This window comes from Cherax quadricarinatus, chromosome 34 (assembly GCF_038502225.1).
Source record: "Cherax quadricarinatus isolate ZL_2023a chromosome 34, ASM3850222v1, whole genome shotgun sequence".
NCBI lineage: Eukaryota > Metazoa > Arthropoda > Malacostraca > Decapoda > Parastacidae > Cherax > Cherax quadricarinatus.
The window spans coordinates 10606659-10630133 of NC_091325.1; the positions used below are offsets into that span (position 1 = coordinate 10606659).

At 39.9% G+C, this 23475-nt stretch overlaps 1 long non-coding RNA gene across 4 annotated transcripts in view; it reads right to left on the minus strand.

The window, feature by feature from the left end:
- The window catches only part of LOC128693775 (uncharacterized), a 182155-nt gene that overhangs the window by 84327 nt on the left and 74353 nt on the right, over positions 1 to 23475 (minus strand). The window contains exon 4 of one of the 4 annotated variants that reach the window (XR_008407768.2): positions 6500 to 7302. The exons of the other annotated variants lie outside the window; for them this stretch is intronic. This is a non-coding gene — a long non-coding RNA (uncharacterized lncRNA). Of the gene's footprint in view, positions 1 to 6499; positions 7303 to 23475 lie in introns of those variants that run through there. 4 annotated transcript variants of the gene reach the window in all.

The following is a 23475-nucleotide window of genomic DNA, read 5'->3' on the forward strand; positions in this document are numbered from 1 at the left end:
AGCGTCATTAAAACTTTTATCTCTTAATTTACGATATTGTGCAACTTCATCTTCAGGTCCGGTTTACAAAAGCCATAATTCCTTAATGGCTAAACCCTATCGTAAATGTTATAAGGCCGTTTAGCATAACTTTTATTTAAAAAAAAAAAAAAAAAAAAAGTTACCGAGTAGGGCTGAAGTGTGAAAACACTGCATTTTCAACATTTTTTATTTTACCGTCCTTTATGGCGTCAATCTAGACACACGAGAGATTTACTGTGGCTATAAAACAGTCATTGGTGTGGCAGAGACTGTGAAGCTGTCACTACAGTGCTAAATCATGGATGTAGGAGTAGTGAACGGCCTCGCCCCAGTTGCATACACGACCAAACGCTCATATGTACTCAGCAATTTGTCTTTGGAGGGGTCGAGTCTCCGCTCCTGATCGTGTGGAGAGACCGGCTCATCTTCTCCAAGTTATAGCTTGTTCAAATATGAGAATACGAGATAAATAACCTAATTTTATTTTTCATTTATAATTAATCTTTAGTTTCGCTTTAGGAATGATCATGATTTTTAGTGAATGGAACAGACTGGATCATGCAACACACTATGCAATACTGTTCGGTTATTGGAAAGCTTCGGCGCTACTTCGAATTCCTGCATATTAAAGTTTGAATATACATGAACTCTATTTAAGTTCTCAAGTTCTTCCAGTTACTTCTCCGTTAAAGAAAAATAATCAGCATCTAACAGTGCGCACACAGTTAATTTTTTGGACAATTTGACGTGTAGGCAAATCGATATGTCAATACTCAGAGTTTTAAGAGTTTCCTCTGAATCAGTTGAAGACTGTTTGGGTAATTTTAAGTTTGTAAAAAATCTGTAATGTAAAAATATAATTCACAGTTCCGTGAATGGAACTATTCACAACAAATAATAAAATGGAGATGAATCTTAGACATTATCCAGTCGGGATTAGTAACTGACCAGAAAGGACTGAAACAATGTTTCAGTCAGGGATTCTCAACGTTTCTCGCCTAAATTCCCATTTGTGACATGCACAAAGTACGTTACACTACTCTGTGTGCATCACAGCCACTTCTTGCATTTTCTCTAACCAGGTAGTTAATTTCTGTGCTCTTGTATGACCCCCAACTAAACTGTTAATGGGTGCTAGTTTTGAAAGTCAAACAATCTAGGTGAGTGAATGACTCCAGACGTAATAGCTACGCCCCTGGTCTGGAGTCACTCATCTGCTACTAGTGATTGCAGAAACTGGTCTCTCTTGTACGAGTTTATAAATATTATTATAAGACAGCAAGGCGAGTTTGGTCTGTTGTTAGATACTTATTATACTATCTGCCTCCGCTGCTGCTCTGCTGCTCACTCTCTACATATTGTAAATGCTGGTGGTGGGAATGTATGGTCATCCTAAAACTAACTTTGGTGTTTTCTTTAGCCTTCATTATTCTGTCATCGTTCCTTTTTTTTTATGGCCAGGTGCCATAGGCCTTCTATTTATACCCGTGTTCGAAATACCATTATTTAATTATTTTAAAACTACATATTTAACTAATGATGTCAGTCACTGCACAATATTAGATCAATTAGCGCTTTAAACACCTCTAAAGGATAATTATAGGCTTACACAAAGCGATGTGCAGTGTAGCTACCTCAAATTAGAGCTAGAGATTGACTGAGAAATCTACTGGCGGAAACTTAGCCAACCATGCAGTAAGAAATAATTGTAATGTGAACTGATAGTGGCAGTTTATGGCATCTCGTGGCTCATCGTTAAAGAAACACTGGACTCTCAAGTTCATTTTAAAATATGTTGATTGAAAAATATCAGTCTAATAATTGCACTAGCTCACTTTGCTGAGATTCTCTTCTCCACTCGCAAAAATTAGAGCTAATTACTACGTTGAAATATTTTTTTTACGCAAAAAGCTGCTTATGTGCTACCTCTAGCTAACTAAATACTCTCAAAAAGTTCCCGGAAAAAATCCAATTTTTCAATTATAAAAGAGAATAAGGAGTCAACTCGGAGTTACCACAGTTATTAATAAATACAGACTCGCCAATACTATCAAATAATGAAGAAAATATCTAGAACCTACTAAAGGCCTACACACTGTAGTGGTTACGACCTTAATTTCATTAATTATTACTTAAGCACTAGTACACATGTTAGTGTCCTCCAGCCCACACATCCAGCTTGAGCATATTCAGCAGTCAGTCTATTGCCAGCTCGTTCCTAAATATCTTCATCATTGCATATATCTACTTAATTAAGTATCCCCACACTAAATAGAAATACGTCTCGCTGATTACACCTTTTACTAAAAATAAGGCTCTCACTGAGTACACCACCTTCAATAAATATTCTCCCTACACACACACACACACACACACACACACACACACACACACACACACACACACACACACGAGGAGAGGTTAAGGGAAATCGATCTGACAATGGAGGATAGAAGGGAGGAGGGGGAGGGGACATGAAAACGACATAAAATACTGAGAGGAATTGACAAAGTGGACAGACAGGATGTTCCAGAGATGGAATACAGCAACAACGGGTCACAATTGGAAGTTGAAGACTCAGATGAGTCACAGGGATGTTAGGAAGTATTTCTTCAGTCGTAGAGTTATCAGGAAGTGGAACAGTTTGAAATGTTTGAGAGGTATGATAAAGCTCTCACACACGCGCGCGCTCACACACACACACACACACACACACACACACACACACTCCTGGAGTTTTATGACAAGGTAACAGAAGAAAGACACGAGAGAGAGGGGTGGGTAGATTGCGTTTTCCTAGACTGCAGGAAGGCCATTGACACAGTTCCCCACAAGAGATTAGTGCAGAAGCTGGAGGATCAGGCGCATTCAAAAGGGAGGGCATTGCAATGGATAAGGGAATACCTGACAGGGAGGCAGCAACGAGTCATGGTACGTGAAGAGGTATCACAGTGGGCGCCTGTTACGAGCGGGGTCCCACAGGGGTCAGTTCTAGGACCAGTGCTATTTTTGATATATGTGAACGACATGATGGAAGGAATAGACTCTGAAGTGTCCCTGTTCGCAGATGTGAAGTTGATGAGAAGAATTAAATCGGATGAGGATGAGGCAGGACTGCAGAGAGACCTGGACAGGCTGGACATGTGGTCCAGTAACTGGCTTCTCGAATTCAATCCAGCCAAATGCAAAGTCATGAAGATTGGGGAGGGGCAAAGAAGACCGCAGACAGTATAGGCTAGGTGGACAAAGACTACAGACCTCACTCAGGGAGAAAGACCTTGGGGTGACCATAACACCGAGCACATCACCGGAGGCACACATCAACCAAATAACTGCTGCAGCATACGGGCGCCTGGCAAACCTGAGAATAGCGTTCCGATACCTAAATAAGGAATCGTTCAAGACACTGTACACTGTATGTTAGGCCCATACTGGAGTATGCAGCACCAGTCTGGAACCCACACCTGGTCAAGCACGTCAAGAAGTTAGAGAAAGTGCAAAGGTTTGCAACAAGGCTAGTCCCAGAGCTCAAGGGAATGACGTACGAGGAAAGGTTAAGGGAAATCGGACTGACGACACTGGAGGACAGAAGGGTCAGGGGAGACATGATAACGACATACAAGATACTGCGGGGAATAGACAAGGTGGACAGAGATAGGATGTTCCAGAGAGGGGACACAGGGACAAGGGGTCACAACTGGAAGCTGAAGACTCAGACGAGTCACAGGGACGTTAGGAAGTATTTCTTCAGTCATAGAGTTGTCAGCAAGTGGAATAGCCTAGCAAATGAAGTAGTGGAGGCAGGAACCATACATAGTTTTAAGAAGAGGTATGACAAAGCTCAGGAAGCAGAGAGAGAGAGAGAGAGAGAGAGAGAGAGAGAGAGAGAGAGAGGACCCAGTAGCGATCAGTGAAGAGGCGGGGCCAGGAGCTGAGTCTCGACCCCTGCAACCACAATTAGGCGAGTACAATTAGGTGAGTACACACACAGTATTTCTTCAGTCACAGAGTTGTCAAGAAGTAAAACAATCTAGAGATTAATGTATTTGAGGCAGGTTCCAGTCATAGCTTAAAGAAGAGGTTCGATAAAGCTCATTGGGGAGGGAGAGAGTAAACCTAATAGCGATCAGCGAAGAGACGTCAGGAGCTATAACTTAAGTCCTACAATCACAACTACGCGCGTACAACTAGGCGTGTGTACACACACACGCTATGCCTCATCTTCCTAAAATATACTGTACTTCAAAGTTAAGAGCTATCACTACTATAAAAACTCTTTAAATTGTTATTCCTTCTTCAGTAATTCACTTCCACAATTACACAGACTACCACAACTACCACCTCAACCTCTATAAAAAATCCAAAATTAATGTTATTAAAGAAATTGTACCTGGAGTTATGTATCAAATTATTTAGTGCGTGTATAAAAAATGCTAAATAATGACAAGTCTTTTTTGTAGACTACAAATAACTTGTCTATATTTTTTGTTCACATCTTCCACTGGAATCTCAACGCAACCCATTCTTACGCCACGAGCTAGCGCGTGTACACAATACACAAATAACCCGCATATAGAGGATTATTATTATTATAATCAAAAAGAAGCGCTAAGCCACAAGGACTATACAGCGCATATAGAGGAGAGGAGCTTACGACGACGTTTCGGTCCGACTTGGACCATTTACAAAGTCACACTAACGAAAAGGAGAGGAGGATGTTATATATATATATAGGCAGGAGGTGGTGGTATTATTATTATTATAATAATCAAGGGGAAGCGCTAAACCCGGAGGATTATACAGCGCCTGGGGGGGGGGATGTGGAAGGCATTCAGGCTTAATTCGGGGAACTGGAGCACAGATCCAATTTCCTAAATCAAGAGCCCCTCACCAACATCAAGGAACCTTCCTTGAGGGGGGGGGGGTAGTAGTGGTAGTAGTAGTAGTAGTAGTGGTGGTAGTAGTGGAGGGAAGGAAGTAGTAGTGGGGAGGTAGTAAGAGTAAGAGGGGCCAGCCAAATACTAAGAAAGAGGAGCACTGCAAGGGAGCTGGTGCCCACAGAGGGTAAGAGCAAGAACACCGAGGAGGGGGGAAACAAATAAAGGAACAAATACACAGGGCAGAAGAAAGACAACCCAAAGGAGAAAAAGGAAACAGGAAAGGGGAAGAGGGAGAAGAAAAAAGGAGGAATCAGGTTAGGTCACGAGTGTTCTGAAATTTGGAGCATTTTACAATGTAGTGGGAGAGGAAGGCATCTACAGAGACGAAGCCAGGACTAAGATTCATACAAGGAAAGTCGTGTATTAGGTAGGATTCAACCAGACGGCGACTGTTAAAGTTGGAAGTAGGGAAGACAGTTTTAGCAGGAGACCAGTCAATAGGATGGCTGTGATCTCTGACGTGGCACCCTCAAGGAAGGTTCCTTGATGTTGGTGAGGGGCTCTTGATTTAGGGAATTGGATCTGTGCTCCAGTTCCCCGAATTAAGCCTGAATGCCTTCCACATCCCCCCCCCCAGGCGCTGTATAATCCTCCGGGTTTAGCGCTTCCCCCTTGATTATAATAATAATAATCTGACGTGGCAGATGTGAACTCTGCATACTACTGTTGAAAGACTGCTCTGCCAGACGTGTGTGACAGCCAATTTGCTTGTTTGATGTTTATGTTCTGACCCGGACCATTTACAAAGTCAAGTCGGTCGCTGTCAGAACGAAACGTCGTCTTAAGTTTCTCTCTCCTGTGTGCGGGTTATTTATGTCTAATTGTATTAAGGGAAAGTAAAACAAGTAGGGATGACACTGAACCTGGAGAATAGAAAGTAATCAGATTAGATTCAAGATCAATTGACCATTAAGGCGCCTCTCGCCCCCCTCTTGAAGAGTCATTCTGTATAAGATTCTCTGATATTTTAATGCACAAGTTCCACCCTGCCCTTCCCCTTTGTGCGTTTGTAAATCTTTCAAGTTCATTCTTATTTTCTTTTTCTAGGAGAAAAGTTATGGATTTCTTTTCTTCTGGAAATATTTTCTTTCTCAGATAATTTTTTTCACCCTCTCACATTCCCCAACATTAATTTTGAGAAACCGATAATTAAGATCTTCAGTTGCTTTATATTATACTATCCTATTCTTCTAGCTGGATTTTACAAAGGTCGAGTACTTGGTCTGTTTGGCAAAGATCGTTTTATATAGTAAGCAGATATTTTTATTTTTAAATTATTCATCAATTAAATATAGCTATTATTAGGTCATGCAAGTTACGCAATTCTGTTATTTTTTAGTTACGCAAATAAAATATTTATTCCTTTCAACAAAAATTATACGCAAGAAAAATGTAATCCTCTCACAACAAATTTATATCTCACTGCATGTCGAAAATAACTCGCCAAATAGTATAGTGTAAAATGACACAGTTGAAAGGATAATAAACTAAAATAATATAAATCTTTAAATCTTTTACGTTTATGCTAGAGCTATAACAGTGCGAGTCGTACAACACAAGGAGTGATGGATGTTCCATCGTGTCCGCTTAGTGTGAGAGAACGTGCTACTTACCTGCGTTCACCTAGCAATCAAACTTTACCTTCAAAGTGAACTGAACATTTCCCACGACTTAGGATACCGGTGTGCCAGACGATACAGGTCAAATACTGCCTTCAGACCACCTTAATTACGTGGGCCGTGACCTCGTTAGTGTCGAACCTCGAAGGTCAATTGGTAAGCCCAGCAAGGCAAAAAGTGTAGCATAATAACACGGCAGAGTAACAACTAAACAAAACGAATGCCAGGAATGTGGTGATGGGTACCTTAGTGGCAATGAGGACTGGTTAGTTGCATCGAGAACTTTAGTATTCACCTAATATCCCTTTACGCATCATATCTTATCTCTGATAGTTTGCCTGTGTTTGTATGTCAGGGGAACGCCTTCCGCTTGAACAAAAGATTGGAAAATAATGAATAACTTGAGGAATAATACCTAAGATAATTTTCTAAGGATTTTAATTAAGTAAAATAAAACTGGCCTCTGTGGTTCCAGTATGATGTTGAGACAGGAGTATCTTATGCCCGGGATAGTCTTCTGTGATGTTTTAGAAGAAATGGTGTTGGTTATTCTGGATGGTGGTGTTCGTCCGATGTTCTGGGAATCCTGTCAATACTTTGTCGCTGTACCACACATCAGATATCAAAGAGATGAGGAGTTATGTCCCAATATGTCCCGTTGACAGGGATTTGGCTCCACTAACTAGCGGCGTGTACCCTGGTTGACCAGGCTAGCAGCAGAGCTGTTAATAAAGAAAATCAACACTGGTTACACAAAGGGTTAATAAGTAACCAGGTAAATCAGTAACAAAGAATAGAAATACTCCTGGTAGATCACCTTACCTGATGAGAAGAGTGGAGGTGAAGTGATTCTCCAAACTTTAACCCACACCACGTAAGGTTAATACTACCAGGAGTAGAAATTGAAGCAAATCAGACCCGATGAAACTGAAGTTCAGCTACGACCCGCTAGATGGGAGTGCTGGCGGTGACATGCTAATGGTTCCAAGGTGTCTGAACAACCATAACCATGACTTTTCCTTCACAAACACTAAACCCATAAATGTTACACAGCTCCTGAGGAATAACAGGTTTGATTAGAGGAGAGGCAAGAAAGCTCCAATTTTTTTTAATCAAGAGCCCATTATCGGTATCAAGGCACCTTCTCTGGAGACTAGCTATCCAAGAAATTTGGGCAAGTGAGGAACATTACGAACCCTGGCTTCATACTCTTGCATGTAACAGCAGGGTGAACAACTTCTCTGCAATGTTGAAGTTCGGCTCTGGTGATGTCCCTTCTAGGAAGAGTTGGGTCCTTGCAAATATAAGTTCCTTGCATTTGCAACTTTGCAGTTGATCACTGTGATGTAGCTAACTGTCCACTGCAACTGCACAACTTACTAGTGATTCATTCATTGTTTCGTCTCCCAGATCGGCTTTTTTCTGTAACCAATTTGACAGCCACAGTAGCGAGCGGTAGTAATTTAATGCTCATATTTGTTGAGAGATTATTTTCCTTAGAATTTTACTAATGCTGGACAGTGTATTGTAAATGTTAGCTACTACTTGACCTTTCTTTCTAGTAAACTGAAACTATATTTAAATTCTTTCTCAAACAGGGCTATTTGCCCTATGCCAGGCACAGCTGACGAAGGCTGGCGAGAGGCTGTGCTGGCTGGAAAGCACATCTCCGGTCTTATCGGCTCTCCCATTTCTAGTAATTTATGGAGGATAGATGCATTTGTCTGATTGCTTCTCGCGGTAGCTTTAATTAACGTAATTATAATCACGAGGAAGTACTAAACCATCAAAAGGTCTTGTAGCGCTTGAAATATGGGAAGTTATTAGGTTTGACCCAAGGATGAGGAGGAAATCTCCAATTCCATGGAACAAGAGCTCTTTACTGGCATCGAGACCATCTCCATGAGAGGAACCTTAACATTTCCTGCAGCTAGCAATGGCGGTTGGGACTTGCAAGTTGGCAAAGAAATTATCTGAAAGTGAACCTTTTTCCAGATTTCTTGTAGCGAATATTCCATTCTGTTAGTCAGAACTTGTTTTCTTACACACCACGCAATTATGCAAACTCCACAATCGCCTTTAAGGTAAACCTTCCAAACTATGCTCGTGTAGAATTTCTTTTGACTGCTAATCATACTACTTTGCATCAAATACGTTTGACTGGTTTCAGAGATAACAGAGGCATAAAACTAGTCTACTGACACCCACTACACAATTATGTAAACTGCTCATTGATATGTATCATGGACATTACAGTCATAATTATCATGAAAATATATCGGAAAAATCAGAGAGAGAGAGAGAGAGAGAGAGAGAGAGAGAGAGAGAGAGAGAGAGAGAGAGAGAGAGAGTGAGCCATGTAGCAAATCTGGCAAGCAAGGTGGCCAGGAAGCTTACAGCACTTAGACGTATCTCGCATCTGCTTGACAGAAGATGAAACCTCTGTACGAGGCACAAGTGCGGTCACAACTTGAGTATGCTCTTCTTTCTGGGGTTGCCCGCCCCCGTCTCATCTACGACTTCTTGACAGAATAGAAAGTAGAGAATAGAGCACGATGACATATCTTTTTCCTGGACCCGGACTGGACAGATCTGTCATATCAACAGAGCCTTCAACACTGGAGGGATGTGGGTGGCCTTAGTGTTATGTACAAGATCTGCAGCAACAGCAACTACACGCTGGCTGTATCCCTCTCACGAACATAACTTCATCTGAGATGATTCATTCTTACAATGGCCCGAGGCTGGAACAAGTTTGCGCAACATAATGACATCGATGAAATTAAGGCAGATGACCAAATGAAGTCGCAGGGCCACAGATGGCTCCAACTTCATCCTACTCTCTATTCGCATGTCTCTTAACAGGAAAAGGGTTTTCAAATGAGCTGAGGTAGGTAACAACTCTTAGCTTATAGATAAAGTTAGGAATTCATAACCTAACCCTGCATGACAGACTGCTTGACAGAGTAAAGAACAGAGCAAGACGTCTCATCTCTCGCCTGGACCCATCCTGGATAGATCTGTCATTTCAGCAGAGCCTTCAACATAGGAGGGATGTGGGTGGCCTTACTGTTATGTACAAGGCCAATATTGTCAAAATACCACACTTGGATCCACTTCGAGGACAGCGTGAAACAAGCTTTTATGCCACAAGACGGGCAGAAAGCAGCAACTTCACTCTGGCTGTACCCTTCTCCAGAACATCACTCCATCTGAGATCATATGTACCCAGGATGACTCGAGTATGGAACACATTCGTACAGCATAATGATGTCAACGAGATAACGTCAGTTGATCAAATGAAAATGCTGGCCCACAGATGGCTCCAACTTCATCCTGTTCCCTACTTGTATGTCTCATAACAATAAAAATGGTTTCAAATGAGCTGATGTAGGTAACAGCTCTTAGCTTGCCAATAAAGTTAGGAATCCTTAACCTGTAAATAGCTGTCAATAAAGTTAGGGATCTTTAACCTTGTCAAACCCTGTGTAAGAAAAAAGAGAGAGAGAAAGAGAGAGAGAAAGAGAGAGAGAGAGAGAGAGAGAGAGAGAGAGAGAGAGAGAGAGAGAGAGAGAGAGAGAGAGAGAAAGAGAGAGAGAGAGAGAGAGAGAGAGAGAGAGAAAGAGAGAGAGAGAGAGAATTTATACAGACGTACAACTTGATAATAGATGGCCTTAAGATACCCAGAAGTTCAGCATGTGTCTTGTTTATCATCTAGTTGATATTGTATGCCTTTGATGAAAAGATACGTTTCTGACACCACCACTATAAAGTCTTGGTACAGAGGATATCCTCTACATTTCTATTGCTAACCTTTGGTCAACCTCTTGGACTCGACCTACTAGTTGGCCCTCCCCACATATGATGTCCATTAGCTGCTGCGCCTCTGGCTCCATAACAGAAGTCTCCATTCTCATGTTCCTGTGTAAGACTGATAAGTCTGTTGCGCAAGCTAAGGGCTTCTCTGGTAAAGATTCTTAGGTGTTGCACATGTTTATTCTTCAACTTGTCAATAATGTAAATCTTTGGTACAATGATGAACTGTAGGAATAACGGTTAATCATCAAAAAGAGTTAAGAGTATACAGAAAATTCAGTGGTCTTTATTTTGCAACGTTTCACCCACGAGTGGGCTTTATCAAATCCATAATAAACCCCACTCGTGGGTGAAACGTTGTACCAATAAAGATTTCGTTGTGTTAAGTGCCTACCACATGTCAGTGTTACGTCTTTATTCATTGTAAAAAGAGAGAAGCTCCCGCTGTATATTTAGAAATTTTAATTTAGCTGAATATATCGAGAAATATGTGTATAGGTAGAAAAACTCGAGGTAACGGCGTCGACAAGCCAATTTAACCAGATGCTTCAGGTCTGATAACTTTAGCGCATTTTAATTATAAAAAAACACACATTAGAATTGCCTCCAAGCGAGATTCATCATTACGCTTCATCAACGGCAATTAGGCGTGTCTAACTTACATGATAATATTCCGCCACACATTTATTTTATTGACTCCTCCATTTGAGTCAGACTTACGGCTTCAAAACTGTCATTTACACGATAGCTTGGCCGTCGAGGTAGTCATTACCGTGATAAACCATGTGGTTGTCTCGGAGGCGATGGGCGACCCCGCCCAACAACCACGGGTCACGAGCCCTTCTCTTTTTTTTCTTTAAATTTTGGTTCTCAGCAGTTTGCAAAAATAGCAGACATTCGTTCAATTAAGATAAGGATAATTATAAAAGGAAGCAATATTTGAAGGTAAGTATAATTGTAAAGAGAATAATACCTGTATATTGGAACGACCCAGGAGAGAGAGAGCTGATCTAGCTATTAGCCTGTCAATTATTGGGGCTGATATTTAATATGTTTATGGCAGTGTTTTCACTCGAAGGATGAGTGGCACTGCCCACTACACTATCTCAAAGAAAAAAATCTACACTTACTGGTTCTTCAGGTTTAAAGACAAGTGCTCGTAATTATGCAGTATTTTTACATTTAAGGCTTTAGAGGGGGCGAGAGTAACATCATTTTATGATTTAATATCTTTAGTATAACGTTAGACCATTTGATAATGTGGCTCGATCAATATCTTTATTGATCTTATGTGTAAACTTAAAAAAAAAAATAAGCAAATAGAACAAAGTGAAGCTAAAATCACCTGTAGGCCAGAGCTTTCATTTGGTTAGTTAGCATTAATATATTCCAATAATGTTATGTTGGGTGAATCTGTTCCAAAGGACAAGGAGCCAAGTATTGAATTATGGTCGTTATCCTTATGAAAGATACACATCTAGTAAAATTGCAGATTACTGCATGTCATGTGACAAAGCAGCTTTTATGTCTGAAACACAGTTTGGTCTAATGCATAAGAAAACAAGACTGGTATCAATCTGGTTTTCAAAGGCTCTGCTGAATTTACAGGTCCAATCAATAGAGTAGTGAGTAAATCTTGCATTGTCGTTATCCTTGATCAGGTGAAGAAGAAAGAAGTATAGCTAACTCAAGACCTGGAACACCACTTACCCTTCCCCCTCTCATTTCCTCCCTCGCAAACATAGATGGGTAACTACTGAAAGTTAATTTCACGTATAGAACATTACACACTCCTCCCCGGCGTACTCTTCTAATATTTAATATGACAACAGCTCTCAGCTTGAAGAAACCAACTCACTCTTAACTCATCCCGTACTGGAGTTGAAACCTCCGCCCAACCTTTCACTTTCAAGTGAAAACGATACGAGACACAAAAAACGAGAACCTAAGAAAAACAAAGAATCGCAGACATTAACAGACTCTCTGCAAGGCTGGGACTGGCAACAGTGGGATACCAATGGACGCTAAAGAAGCAATTGAAACACAGGGAAATTAACATAAGAACATAAGAAAGAAGGAACACTGCAACAGGCCTACTGGCCCATGCGGAGCAGGTCCATCCCCCCCCCGGATTAGCCCAATGACCCACCCAGTCTGGCCACCTCCACTCAAGGAAGGAGCACGGCACCAGACCCAGCAGCACAAGCTAGTCAGGTTCAACTCACACCCACCCAAACCCACTCATGTATTTATCTAACCTATTTTTAAAACTACACAACGTTTTAGCCTGAATACCTGTACTCGGAAGTTTGTTCCACTCATCCACGTCATCCAGGATGACAAGGAAATGGAATGACTTAGATGAGGAGCAAGATAGATACAAGCATTATTCAAAGACTTAAGTAATAATGCAAAAGGTTACAAGAGGCAGAATACTTGTGAAACTAGAAGTGTGAGGTTTGGAGTTGGAAACCAAGAGCTGATACTCGACCCCTGCAACTACATATAAGTCAGTAAACATAAAGGTAACCTGATTTAATTCCCTAGCAGAGACTGCTACTTGTGTTCCCATAGTAGTGTATATGTACCTGGGTATTGATTGCTGTGGATGTCATCCTGGAACAAAGTTCAGATGTAAACAAAAACACCTCGAGAGTATTGTTCTACTATAGTAACTATAAAATACGTAATCAAAGTTGACCTCAGTAAATATTTGAGACTTATTACTTATCCTACCTATAATACTTCCTGCTTTATCTTTCCATTAATTCAAAAATAAGGATAAACATTGTTAATATTCGAAACTCAGAATCTAGAAAAGCGGTGCCAATAAACTATTTGGTAATTACAGGTTGTGTTAACATGCAGATTTGGTTATTAAATTTTTTACCTATATTTATATTTAATGGTATAGTGTCGTTGCAGTGTAAATCTTGACAAAATATTGTAATATTAATGCCTCAAAATATATATTTTATGTGTTCAAAGGAAAACTCCTATATATTAAACAAAAATTATATACTCCGTGAATATAGCAGAATTATTTTGGAGAAACTCGATTTGATGCACATAATTTACGCAGCAAAGTTAGAATTAGTTCCCATATTGAGAGAGGGACGAAGCAACCAGGTTCATGTATCTTAATCAAAAGCCGTGCGGAAATAATTTTTTTTCTATTCTTCTGTGAAAATCGTCATGAACTATACATGAAGGTAATACACTAATTAGGTAATCCCCAGAAAAAAAGATACCTGTAGTGGCTGATACTATGTTTTCTCTTCCTTAAAAGTTTCTAGGAATAAACTTGAGGGCGACCCTTCCGATGGGCTTCAAACTTTCAACGCAGGTTTGGTGCGGATCGCAGGTTTTGCGCGATAACCTGAAAATGACTTCTCTGATCGATTTCAGACTCGTTGTTGGAGTAACCGATACAGGAAAATGGCTGGATTATTTCTGGGCTGTTTTGCTGCCAATTTATAAGTTTTATTAAAAAAAAAAGAATGGTAACGTTATCTGTTCCATTCCTTGAGAATGTCTGTTGCGAAAGACTTCAAACCTACGATGCTGATGTAGTTACTCAAGAGGAAGGGTAAGTATAATTCTAGGCTATGAAGGTGCACTTTTGATAAAGTATTTCTCTTTAAGGTTTCAATACAACTAAAACAGAAATAACTAAAAGAGGAAGACGAAATAATGAAGAAAATGAAAGAAAGAAATCAGGAATTGGTAGTAATAAGGATGACAGAGATAAAAGACACCGAGGAATACACAGTGTGAGGGAAAAGTTCAATAGACAGGAGTAGCGAGGGAGTATATAGTAACAATAGTTTCACTGCCGGCTGCTTGGTAAGGTAGGGTAAGTCCCGCTCCCTCTATTCCCCCCCCCCCTTTTTTTCCCCCTCCCCGAAAGTGATAGTTTGATTTCCGGCTACTTGTTAAGGTAGGGTCAGTCTAGCTCCCGCTATCCCTTCCCCTCCCTCTTCCCCCCCTCCCCGAAAGGTGACGTGTGGGGCTCCGGTCAAACAGTAAATCACTCGAATCACAGCTCCCAATACTACTGTAAGTACACGCCTGATCATATTTTAGTGGACTTATTGGTTAAAAGCTTCACTTTTGACCAATAATTAACTTAGTCCTTTCAGTCTTGATAGGTTAAAATGTTTTAATAATCATCACATCTTTTAGGTATTGTACTTATCATGGAGAGTGATTTCTTAAGCAGTGGGTAATCTGTCTCTCTTTACAACTTGAAAGGTCAGAGAGGGTCACCTGCTAATCAACGAGTAGAATTGAAGGAGACGGACTAACGTTCTGAGACGTCCCAAATTCTGATCCACTTACCTGTTTGTGTATGCAAGTAGCAGGATATAGGCCCTCATTGCAGTGGAAAAAACCTGCTTTCCTGTCATCTGGACGGATTATTGACAGCTATAAAATCTGAAGAACGAGCCGGTGGGTTGTCATCAACACCTGCGACCCCCCCCCCCCCATCAGCGGCAACGGCTACGATTTCAACAACACACAGTGTCACCAACGCCAGACACTCAAGTTTTATATATGTATATTAGCGTTGAATTCAGATATCATTTATATTTTTCATTTTTCATTTTCTTTAAGGTAGGATCAATATTTCATATTTAAGTGTTTTATATTTTAAATTTTCTAAATAATAATGTGTTTATGTTTGTCAGTTTTTGTTCTTTTTCTATTCATTAATTTTCCTGAGGAGCCAGCCAGCCTTGGTAATACTGTCTGAAGTTGTTACAGGGCTGAGTAAGCCTTCACAAGTGGCGATCTTGCCAGGATCAACTCTGAATCAAAATTCAACTCCATCTCGAATCTACCATTGGAACTTCAACGCCGCATACCACAGACGGTTACCACCAGCCATGAGTAATCATTCTCTATGGTAGGACTACAGTACAGGTATTTAAAAGATTTGGTGATTGTTATAGTCTCAATTTATTGTAAGTCAAGTCAGGCAGGATATAATATTTAATTCTGCCACCTTTTTGTTCGAGCTTGAAACACTTTGGAGGATTAGACTCTAGGGACCCGAGATTTTCCAGTGACAATTTGTTTCATTGAACTCTTTATTTTATCAAGGGAACTGTTGTAAGACACTCTTGATTTGTTGGTGAGAAGATTGGATGGTCAAGGGACCCCATTCTACTTACTGTTTGCTCGGAGCTGGCATAGAACCCTTCGTTTTTATTAATACATATTGTTTAATTGAAGTAGGGATCGAGCCCTCTGGTTTATTTACAGTTTGAGCGGAGCAGTAATTGAACCCTCCGTTTTCTTTAATACCCAGTTCATTTCCCCCACAGTTTAAGTTATTCTTGCAAGTATGGAGGAATACCAGTTTTGGATGAATGCTGGAAGTAAGTTAGGAATAACAGGGAAAAATTTAGAATCTTTCATTAGTGCTAAGATCCAGGAAAGACTTGAAGAGAGAATTGAGAGAGAAGAGAGACAGAAAGGGAAAGAGAAGAGAAAAAGGAGAGAGATCGAATTGAAAGAGAAAACCAAGATAGAGAGAGAGAGAAGACAAAAAGGAGCGTGATAGACTTGATCGTGAGGAGAGAGCTAGAGTACGTGAGGAGCAAGTTAAATTAAGAGAACTTGAGGAAAGAGCAAAGGATAGAGAAGTTGAGGAAAAAGCTAGAGAATGTGAGGAAAAAGCTAGAGAATGTGAGGAAAAAGCTAGAAAACTCGAGTTAATAGAGAGAGAAAAGGATCGCGAGCTCGAAAAAGCTCGCCTTGAATTAGAGAATAAAAAGTTAACTCTTACACAACAACAATTAGAGGAAGGAGTAATTGAACATCATGCAGCTAGTGCACATATTCCAACACCTAATTTACCTCCCTTCACAGAGGGTGAAGACATAACTTCATACATTATCAGGTTTGAAAATACCGCTACCCTTTGTGAATGGCCTGCTGACACCTGGGCTACCAGGTTAGGAATGTTATTTTCTGGTACAGCTTTGAATATCTATGCAACTTTGTCACAGGATATCATATGTAATTATAACATACTGAAGAAGGCAATCCTTAAAGCATATCAAAAAACCACAAATTCTTACAGGAAAGATTTCAGGTATGCCACCTTACAGTCTGGCCAAAACTTTCAGCAGTTAAAAGTAACACTCTTTCGTTTGTTCGACTTTTGGATAGAGAGTTCAGGAATTGATCACAGTTATGAATCTCTTAGAGACTTCATGGTTGCTGACCAGTTCCTGACAGCTCTTCCTCACCAAATACGAACATTCATTAGGGAACGTAACCTGATTAAACCTGAGGAAGTTGCCGAGGCTGCTGACCTGCATGCTGAGGCTCACAATTCCTATAAAGACCTAAAGGGATCGAACTCTAAGGGCAAGGGTTCATCAGACCTTAAGAAATCAAAACCTCTAGTGGAAAGTAAAATGACTTCTTTTATTCCTGTTTGTCATTTGTGTGGTGTTAAGGGGCATAAACGTCCAGATTGTCCTAAGAAGGTCCAAAAAGTTGGAAGATGTTTTAAAGACTAATGATCAAGCACCCTTCTGTTCAGGAACAGTTAATGGACTTAATGTATCTACCATTTTACGAGACACTGGATGCACATGTACAGTCATTTCTGATAAACTGTTCCCTAACCTTAAAGAAACTCATTCCTCTGCTATACTTTCAGACTACTTGGGCCGTACGGACACTTTTTCTACCATCCGTTGTTACATTAGGTCTAAATGGTTCACAGGTTGGTCTGAAGCCGTACTAGCTCCCATCACTTCTTGCTCCGTACTAATAGGTAATGTAAAAGGTGCCATTCTTCCTTCTGAGGTTGACCTTTCATCACCAAAGATGGACATAAGTATTTCAATTCCTCTTCCTGTAGAGTCAGAGAAGCCCCTCGAAAGTTCAGATGAGACAATGTCTCGTGAGATTCATGTGGGATTAAAAGCCAGTGATGCTACTCTCGAAAGCGAGGTAGTAGGATCACCGGTTCACTTGCTAGATGAAAGTGAAGATATCACCTCCGATACTATAAAAGTCTTGTCTAGGGCTCAGACCAAAGCCCAGACTTCTCCTACTGTCCATCCTTTGATTTTCCCTGACTAAGCCTTTAGATATATCGAAGGACTCCTTTGTCAATTTACAACGTAATTGCCCTTCTCTTCAAAACTGCCATAATGCAGCTAAACAAAATCAAGTTATTCAAAGGAAAAACTTTTCATATAAATCTGAATATATAAAGGATATCTTGTATAAATCAGTATTCAAATTAAATTCAGACGAGATAGACTATTCCATCTAAGCTGTTCCAAGTCAATGCAGAGAGACTGTTCTTAAAATGGCTCGTGACCTGCCAGTGGCCGGACATTTCTCGCATCGTAAAACCTTAAATAAATTTAGGGAAACCTATTTTTGGCCAAAAATGTCGTCAGATGTCACTACCTATTGTAGATCGTGTAAAGTTTGCCAACTGTCATCCTCCCGAGGTACCAGGCGAGTACCTATGGTCAAAATGCCAATCTTTACGGTACCCTTTGAAAGAGTAGCTATTGACATCGTTGGTCCTTTATCTCCACTTTCATCTGGGGGACTTAGATATATATTAACATTAGTTGATTATGCTTCGAGTTTCCCTGAAGCCGTTCCCTTAAAGACCCTAACTACTACAGAGGTGGCTGAAGCCCTTTTGTCCATCTTCTCCAGAGTGGGCATCCCTAGAGAAATTTTGTCTGACCGTGGGACACAATACACATCTGACTTAATGCAACATCTATACCAACTTCTGGGAGTGAAGCCTCTCTTCACCACACCTTATCATCCCAGCTGTAATGGGAGGATTGAGCGCCAGCATTCGATTCTCAAGTCCATTTTAAGGTAACTTTGCTCCCTTAAACCTAAGGAGTGGAATCATTACCTACCCTCTGCTTTGTTTGCCATGAGGGAAGTTCCCAGTGACTCTCTGGGGTTTTCACCTTTTGAACTTCTCTATGGTAGACAGGCCAGAGGCCCATTGTCCATCCTTCATGACTTATGGACTAATGAGGACGTAAAGGCTGAGGTTCAGGTTTCTTATCAGTTCCTCCTTGACCTTAGATCCAAACTTGAGGAGACCTCTGACATAGTTTCGAAAAACTTAAGCTTGTCAATGGACCAGTACAAAACCTATTTTGATTCCAAAAGTCAGAGAAGTTTTAAAGTATGGGATGAAGTTCTGGTACTTTTGCCTATCAAGTCAAATAAATTATTAGTAGCATGGAAAGGTCCATATAAAGTATTAAAAATTTGTGGGAAAGTTGACTACCTCATAAAAGTCAAGGGAAAACCTAAGCTTTATCATATCAACATCCTTAAGAAATATTACCGAAGAAATTCGGTTAACTGCCTTAATAACTGACTTAGTTTTTCCACACGAACTTGATAAGACAACTGAAGAATATAAGGTGTGTGTAACTGACATCTCTAACTTAGACTATGATGAAGAACTACATGACTTGGTGACTCTTGACCACTCGGGCGCAACCAACATTAATATTAATGAATCTTTGGATGACCATAAGAGACATGAACTACTTCAGTGTGTAACTTTTCAGACGTCTTTACTGATATTCCAGGTGTTACCTCCACGGTAGTCCATAAGATTGACTTAGTGGCGGACAGTCCTATCAAACGAAAATTATACCCAGTTTCAGTTCAACTTAGGGATGCATTTGACCGAGAGGTAGACAAATTATTAAAACTAAAGATCATTGAACCTTCAGTATCTGCATATTGCTCACCAGTAGTCATAGTTAAGAAGGAGGATAACTCATATAGACTTGCTATTAACTTCCGAGGCCTTAATGCTATAACTCGGTGGGATGCTGAACCTATGCCCTTAATAGATAGCGATCTACACAAATTTTATGACGCTTCCTTCTTTTCAGAGATTGATATTGTGCAGGCATATCATCAAGTAATGTTAGATCCTTCTTCTAAACAGTACACCGCTTTTCCTACACACCAAGGACTGATGCAATATAGAACTATGCCCTTCGGTATGGTAACTGCCTGTGCTACCTACGTGAGACTGATGAGAAAGGTCTTGGGTAATATGCCAAATGTTTCAGTTTATTTTGATAATATTTACGTAATGACATCCACGTGGGGCAAGCATATCCAAACATTAACATCAGTTTTGCGTAGGTTACGCTCACATGGCCTCACTGCCAAGCCGAAGAAATGCTTCCTTGGGTATAACAAGATTAGATATCTTGGACTGATACTTTCTAATAACTCTCTGCAGCCTCTCCCCAGTAAGATCAAAGCTTTATTAGAATTTAAATTCCCCAAAACCAAGAAGCTCATGCGTAGCTTTCTTGGTTCTGTAAATTTTTATGCATGGTTTATCCCGAACCTTACTGATCTTACAGGCATCTTATCCGGCTTCCTTAAAAAGTCTGTGAAGGAACCTCTTGAACTTTCTGACGTAGCTCGGAAAAAATTTAATGAGATTAAAAGTATCTTTTCGAAAGACCCTATACTTAAGATTACAGATATTAATAAAACATTTTGTTTAAGAACTGATGCCTCCAATACTGGCTTAGGTGCAGTGTTACTACAATACCATGATGGTACTCCCTTCCCTGTATGCTTCCTAAGCCGGAAACTCCTTCCCGCAGAAACGAGATACTCCACAATAGAAAAGGAATGTTTAGTCCTTGTGCGGGTATCTCCAAACTTAAATTTTATTTGCTGGGAAAAGAATTCATTTTAGAAACGGACCACAAACCTTTGATATACCTAGAAACTTTTAAGGGAACCAACAGTCGCCTCTTGAGGTGGACATTGGCACTCCAGGCTTCTAAGTTCCATATTGTGTATATCAATGGTTCATACAATTATTTCTCTGACTGGTTAAGTCGTGACAGTCAGTAGAAGATTTGTTACCTTACGCGACTTCCACATGTTAGAACTTTTTCCTTGCCTATTCTTCTTATACTCCTTGACTATAAGTCTTGGTATGGGGGAGTGTGAGAGAAAAGTTCAATAGATAGGAGTAGCGAGGGAGTATATAGTAACAATAGTTTCATTGCCGGCTGCTTGTTAAGGTAGGGTCTGTCTAGCTCCCGCTATCCCTTCCCCTCCCTCTTCTCCCCCCCCGAAAGGCGACGTGTGGGGCTCCGGTCAAACAGTAAATCACTCGACTCACAGCTCCCAACACTACTGTAAGTACACGCCTGATCATATTTTAGTGGACTTATTGGTTGAAAGCTTCACTTTTGACCAATAATTAACTTAGTCCTTTCAGTCTTGATAGGTTAAAATGTTTTAATAATCACCACATCTTTTAGGTATTGTACTTATCATGGAGAGTGATTTCTTAAGCAGTGGGTAATCTGTCTCTCTTTACAGCTTGAAAGGACAGAGAGGGTCACCTGCTAATCAACGAGTAGAATTGAAGGAGACGGACTAACGTTCTGAGACGTCCCAAATTCTGATCCACTTACCTGTTTGTGTATGCAAGTAGCAGGATATAACCCCTCATCATTGCAGTGGAAAAAACCTGCTTTCCTGTCATCTGGACGGATTATTGACGGCTATAAAATCTGTGAAGAACGAGCCGGTGGGTTGTCATCAACATCTGCGACCCCCCCCCATCAGCGGCAACGGCTACGATTTCAACAACATGCAATGTCACCAACACCAGACACCCAAGTTTTATATATATATATATATATATATATATATATATATATATATATATATATATATATATATTATATATATATATATATATATATTAGCGTTGAATTCAGATATCATTTATATTTTTCATTTTTCATTTTCTTTAAGGTAGGATCAATATTTCATATTTAAGTGTTTTATATTTTAAATTTTCTAAATAATAATGTGTTTATGTTTGTCAGTTTTTGCTCTTTTTCTATTCATTAATTTTCCTGAGGAGGAGCCAGCCTTGGTAATACGTCTGAAGTTGTTACAGGGCTGAGTAAGCCTTCACACACAGCTAAATTAGAAAATAGTTATGCTATCTTACAAATGCAAAAAACTAAACAAGAATATATTCAGAATATCTCTGATAATGTTAAGAAAAGCTGATATTTGTGTCTGGTCGACACAAATGAGACTACAGAATGCTTAGAGGTTTAAAATTTTTAGGGCATATAATGGGAAATGTGAAAGTTGGAAAATATGAGACAGACGAGATGAGGTCGAAAATAAAAAGCAATTACGCAGATAAGGAATAGAGTATAAATTTGCTAGAAACAAACAAATTAGAAGGATGTAATTATATGAAAATTAGACAAGACCGTACTAAGGAGAACAGATTGAAAATAAAGGACTACATGAACATCTATCAAATGGTTTCTTAAAGAACAAACACAGGATAGAGAGAACCACTAAACATGCAGAGGAGTGAGAATTAGTGAGAAATGCTTTTGTAAATATTTTGCATGCTAATTTTGAATGAATTATTATAAAGAAGACAAAACCTGATACGGTTTTAATTAAAATTAATCAGGAAAAATATTTTTATATGAGGTCGTATATGACGGAAACGGCTCAGTGTTGAGAAGAGCAGGGAAGGAAGGTGGAGTAACAGTATTGATAAAAGAAACAATACGAGTTAAGGAAATTGAAGTCCAATTCTAAAAGTTTCTTGAAAATTTTAATGATAAAAAGTAAAGTTGAGAAACACACAATAGTCAAAATAGTGTAAAAAAAATATTGGAAAAAATCATTAGAAATGAGCTGAAAAAATACCCGAACAGCGTAAAAAATTACTTACTAGTAAACAAGTCAGCTTCCGCTCTGCAAACTCATGAATATCAAATATATTTAGCTATTATGGCAGCCACAGAAATTGTAACTGCGGCTTGTGGTGTCCACCATAAGAAAACACGATAACAATTTGAAAAGCCAAAACAAGAGCTACAAAATGCAACTAGAGTTAAAAAATGAGTTATGATGACTGGCTGAAAGCACTAAATAAATATAGGCTCATAGGAAAAAACGAGATAACCACACAAAGTCATAAATTGACACGAAAGAATAGATATCTGCAACTGGAATGACCCAAGTCCACAACTGTGAATTGAAAAAATGTGCAAATGAAAGGATACTATAATTTTTTTCTTAGAGTGGTTGTCAGCAAAATCCTTCAGAAGAGGTAGTGAATGGTACAAACACTGCAAATTAAAAAAAAGTGTGATGAACAACTATTGGAGGTGGGACACCATGAGAATAGTTCCTGTAGCTTTACACAGGTAATTTCAAATTAGTAATTATGTGCACTCAAATACACAGTATGTGTGTACACTCATACCGTGTACATACTGTACACACACACACACATCGTATACACACACACAGACACACAACAAATGTAATACATTAAGAAAAAATACTACAGGACAAGAAACTTTCTTCAACAGCCAAAGACCAATACAAGGGACCAAGAATTGGCGCTCAATCTCCCACAGACAGTTTAGTGAATACACATTACAAAAACAAGGAGGGAGCAAAGTACTCAAGATCGTACCCGACATTTTCTCCATGTAATTGATTTGATTACACGTTTGTACGAGGAATTTTCCAAGAGGGTCTTACTGAACTGGCGTGGCGTGCCTGGGACTACTTAGGTTCTCATAGGGCATCATTAAGCCTGAAGCGACCCCAGCGAGAGGAATCGTTTTAAGGTTCGTTGCGACAATGGTCAAGCTGACTCAGAACGGATGGCAACGGTGTTTATCATGGTTGGTGGCACGGCCGTGTCTTGGTCATCCTCTCCACCCAACAAATAATCACCTTGGCTAATGGCTAATTTTAATAGCAGGATCCTTTGTTTATGAGATTTTCTCTCAAAACATGGAGATTTTCCGAAAGAGAATCGGATGTGTTTCTTAGCCATAGTCCTCGAGTGACGTGCCAGGGTAACTGTACATACGTCTTATGGATAGTAGCCCAATATCTCGCTGTGAGCTAGATGTTGTAGCCAAACACTTTTTCCTAATATCATGTGTTAGCTCACTCTCTTGTTGTCTTGCCCAAATACTTTGCTCTCCTAGTGGCGTGAACTA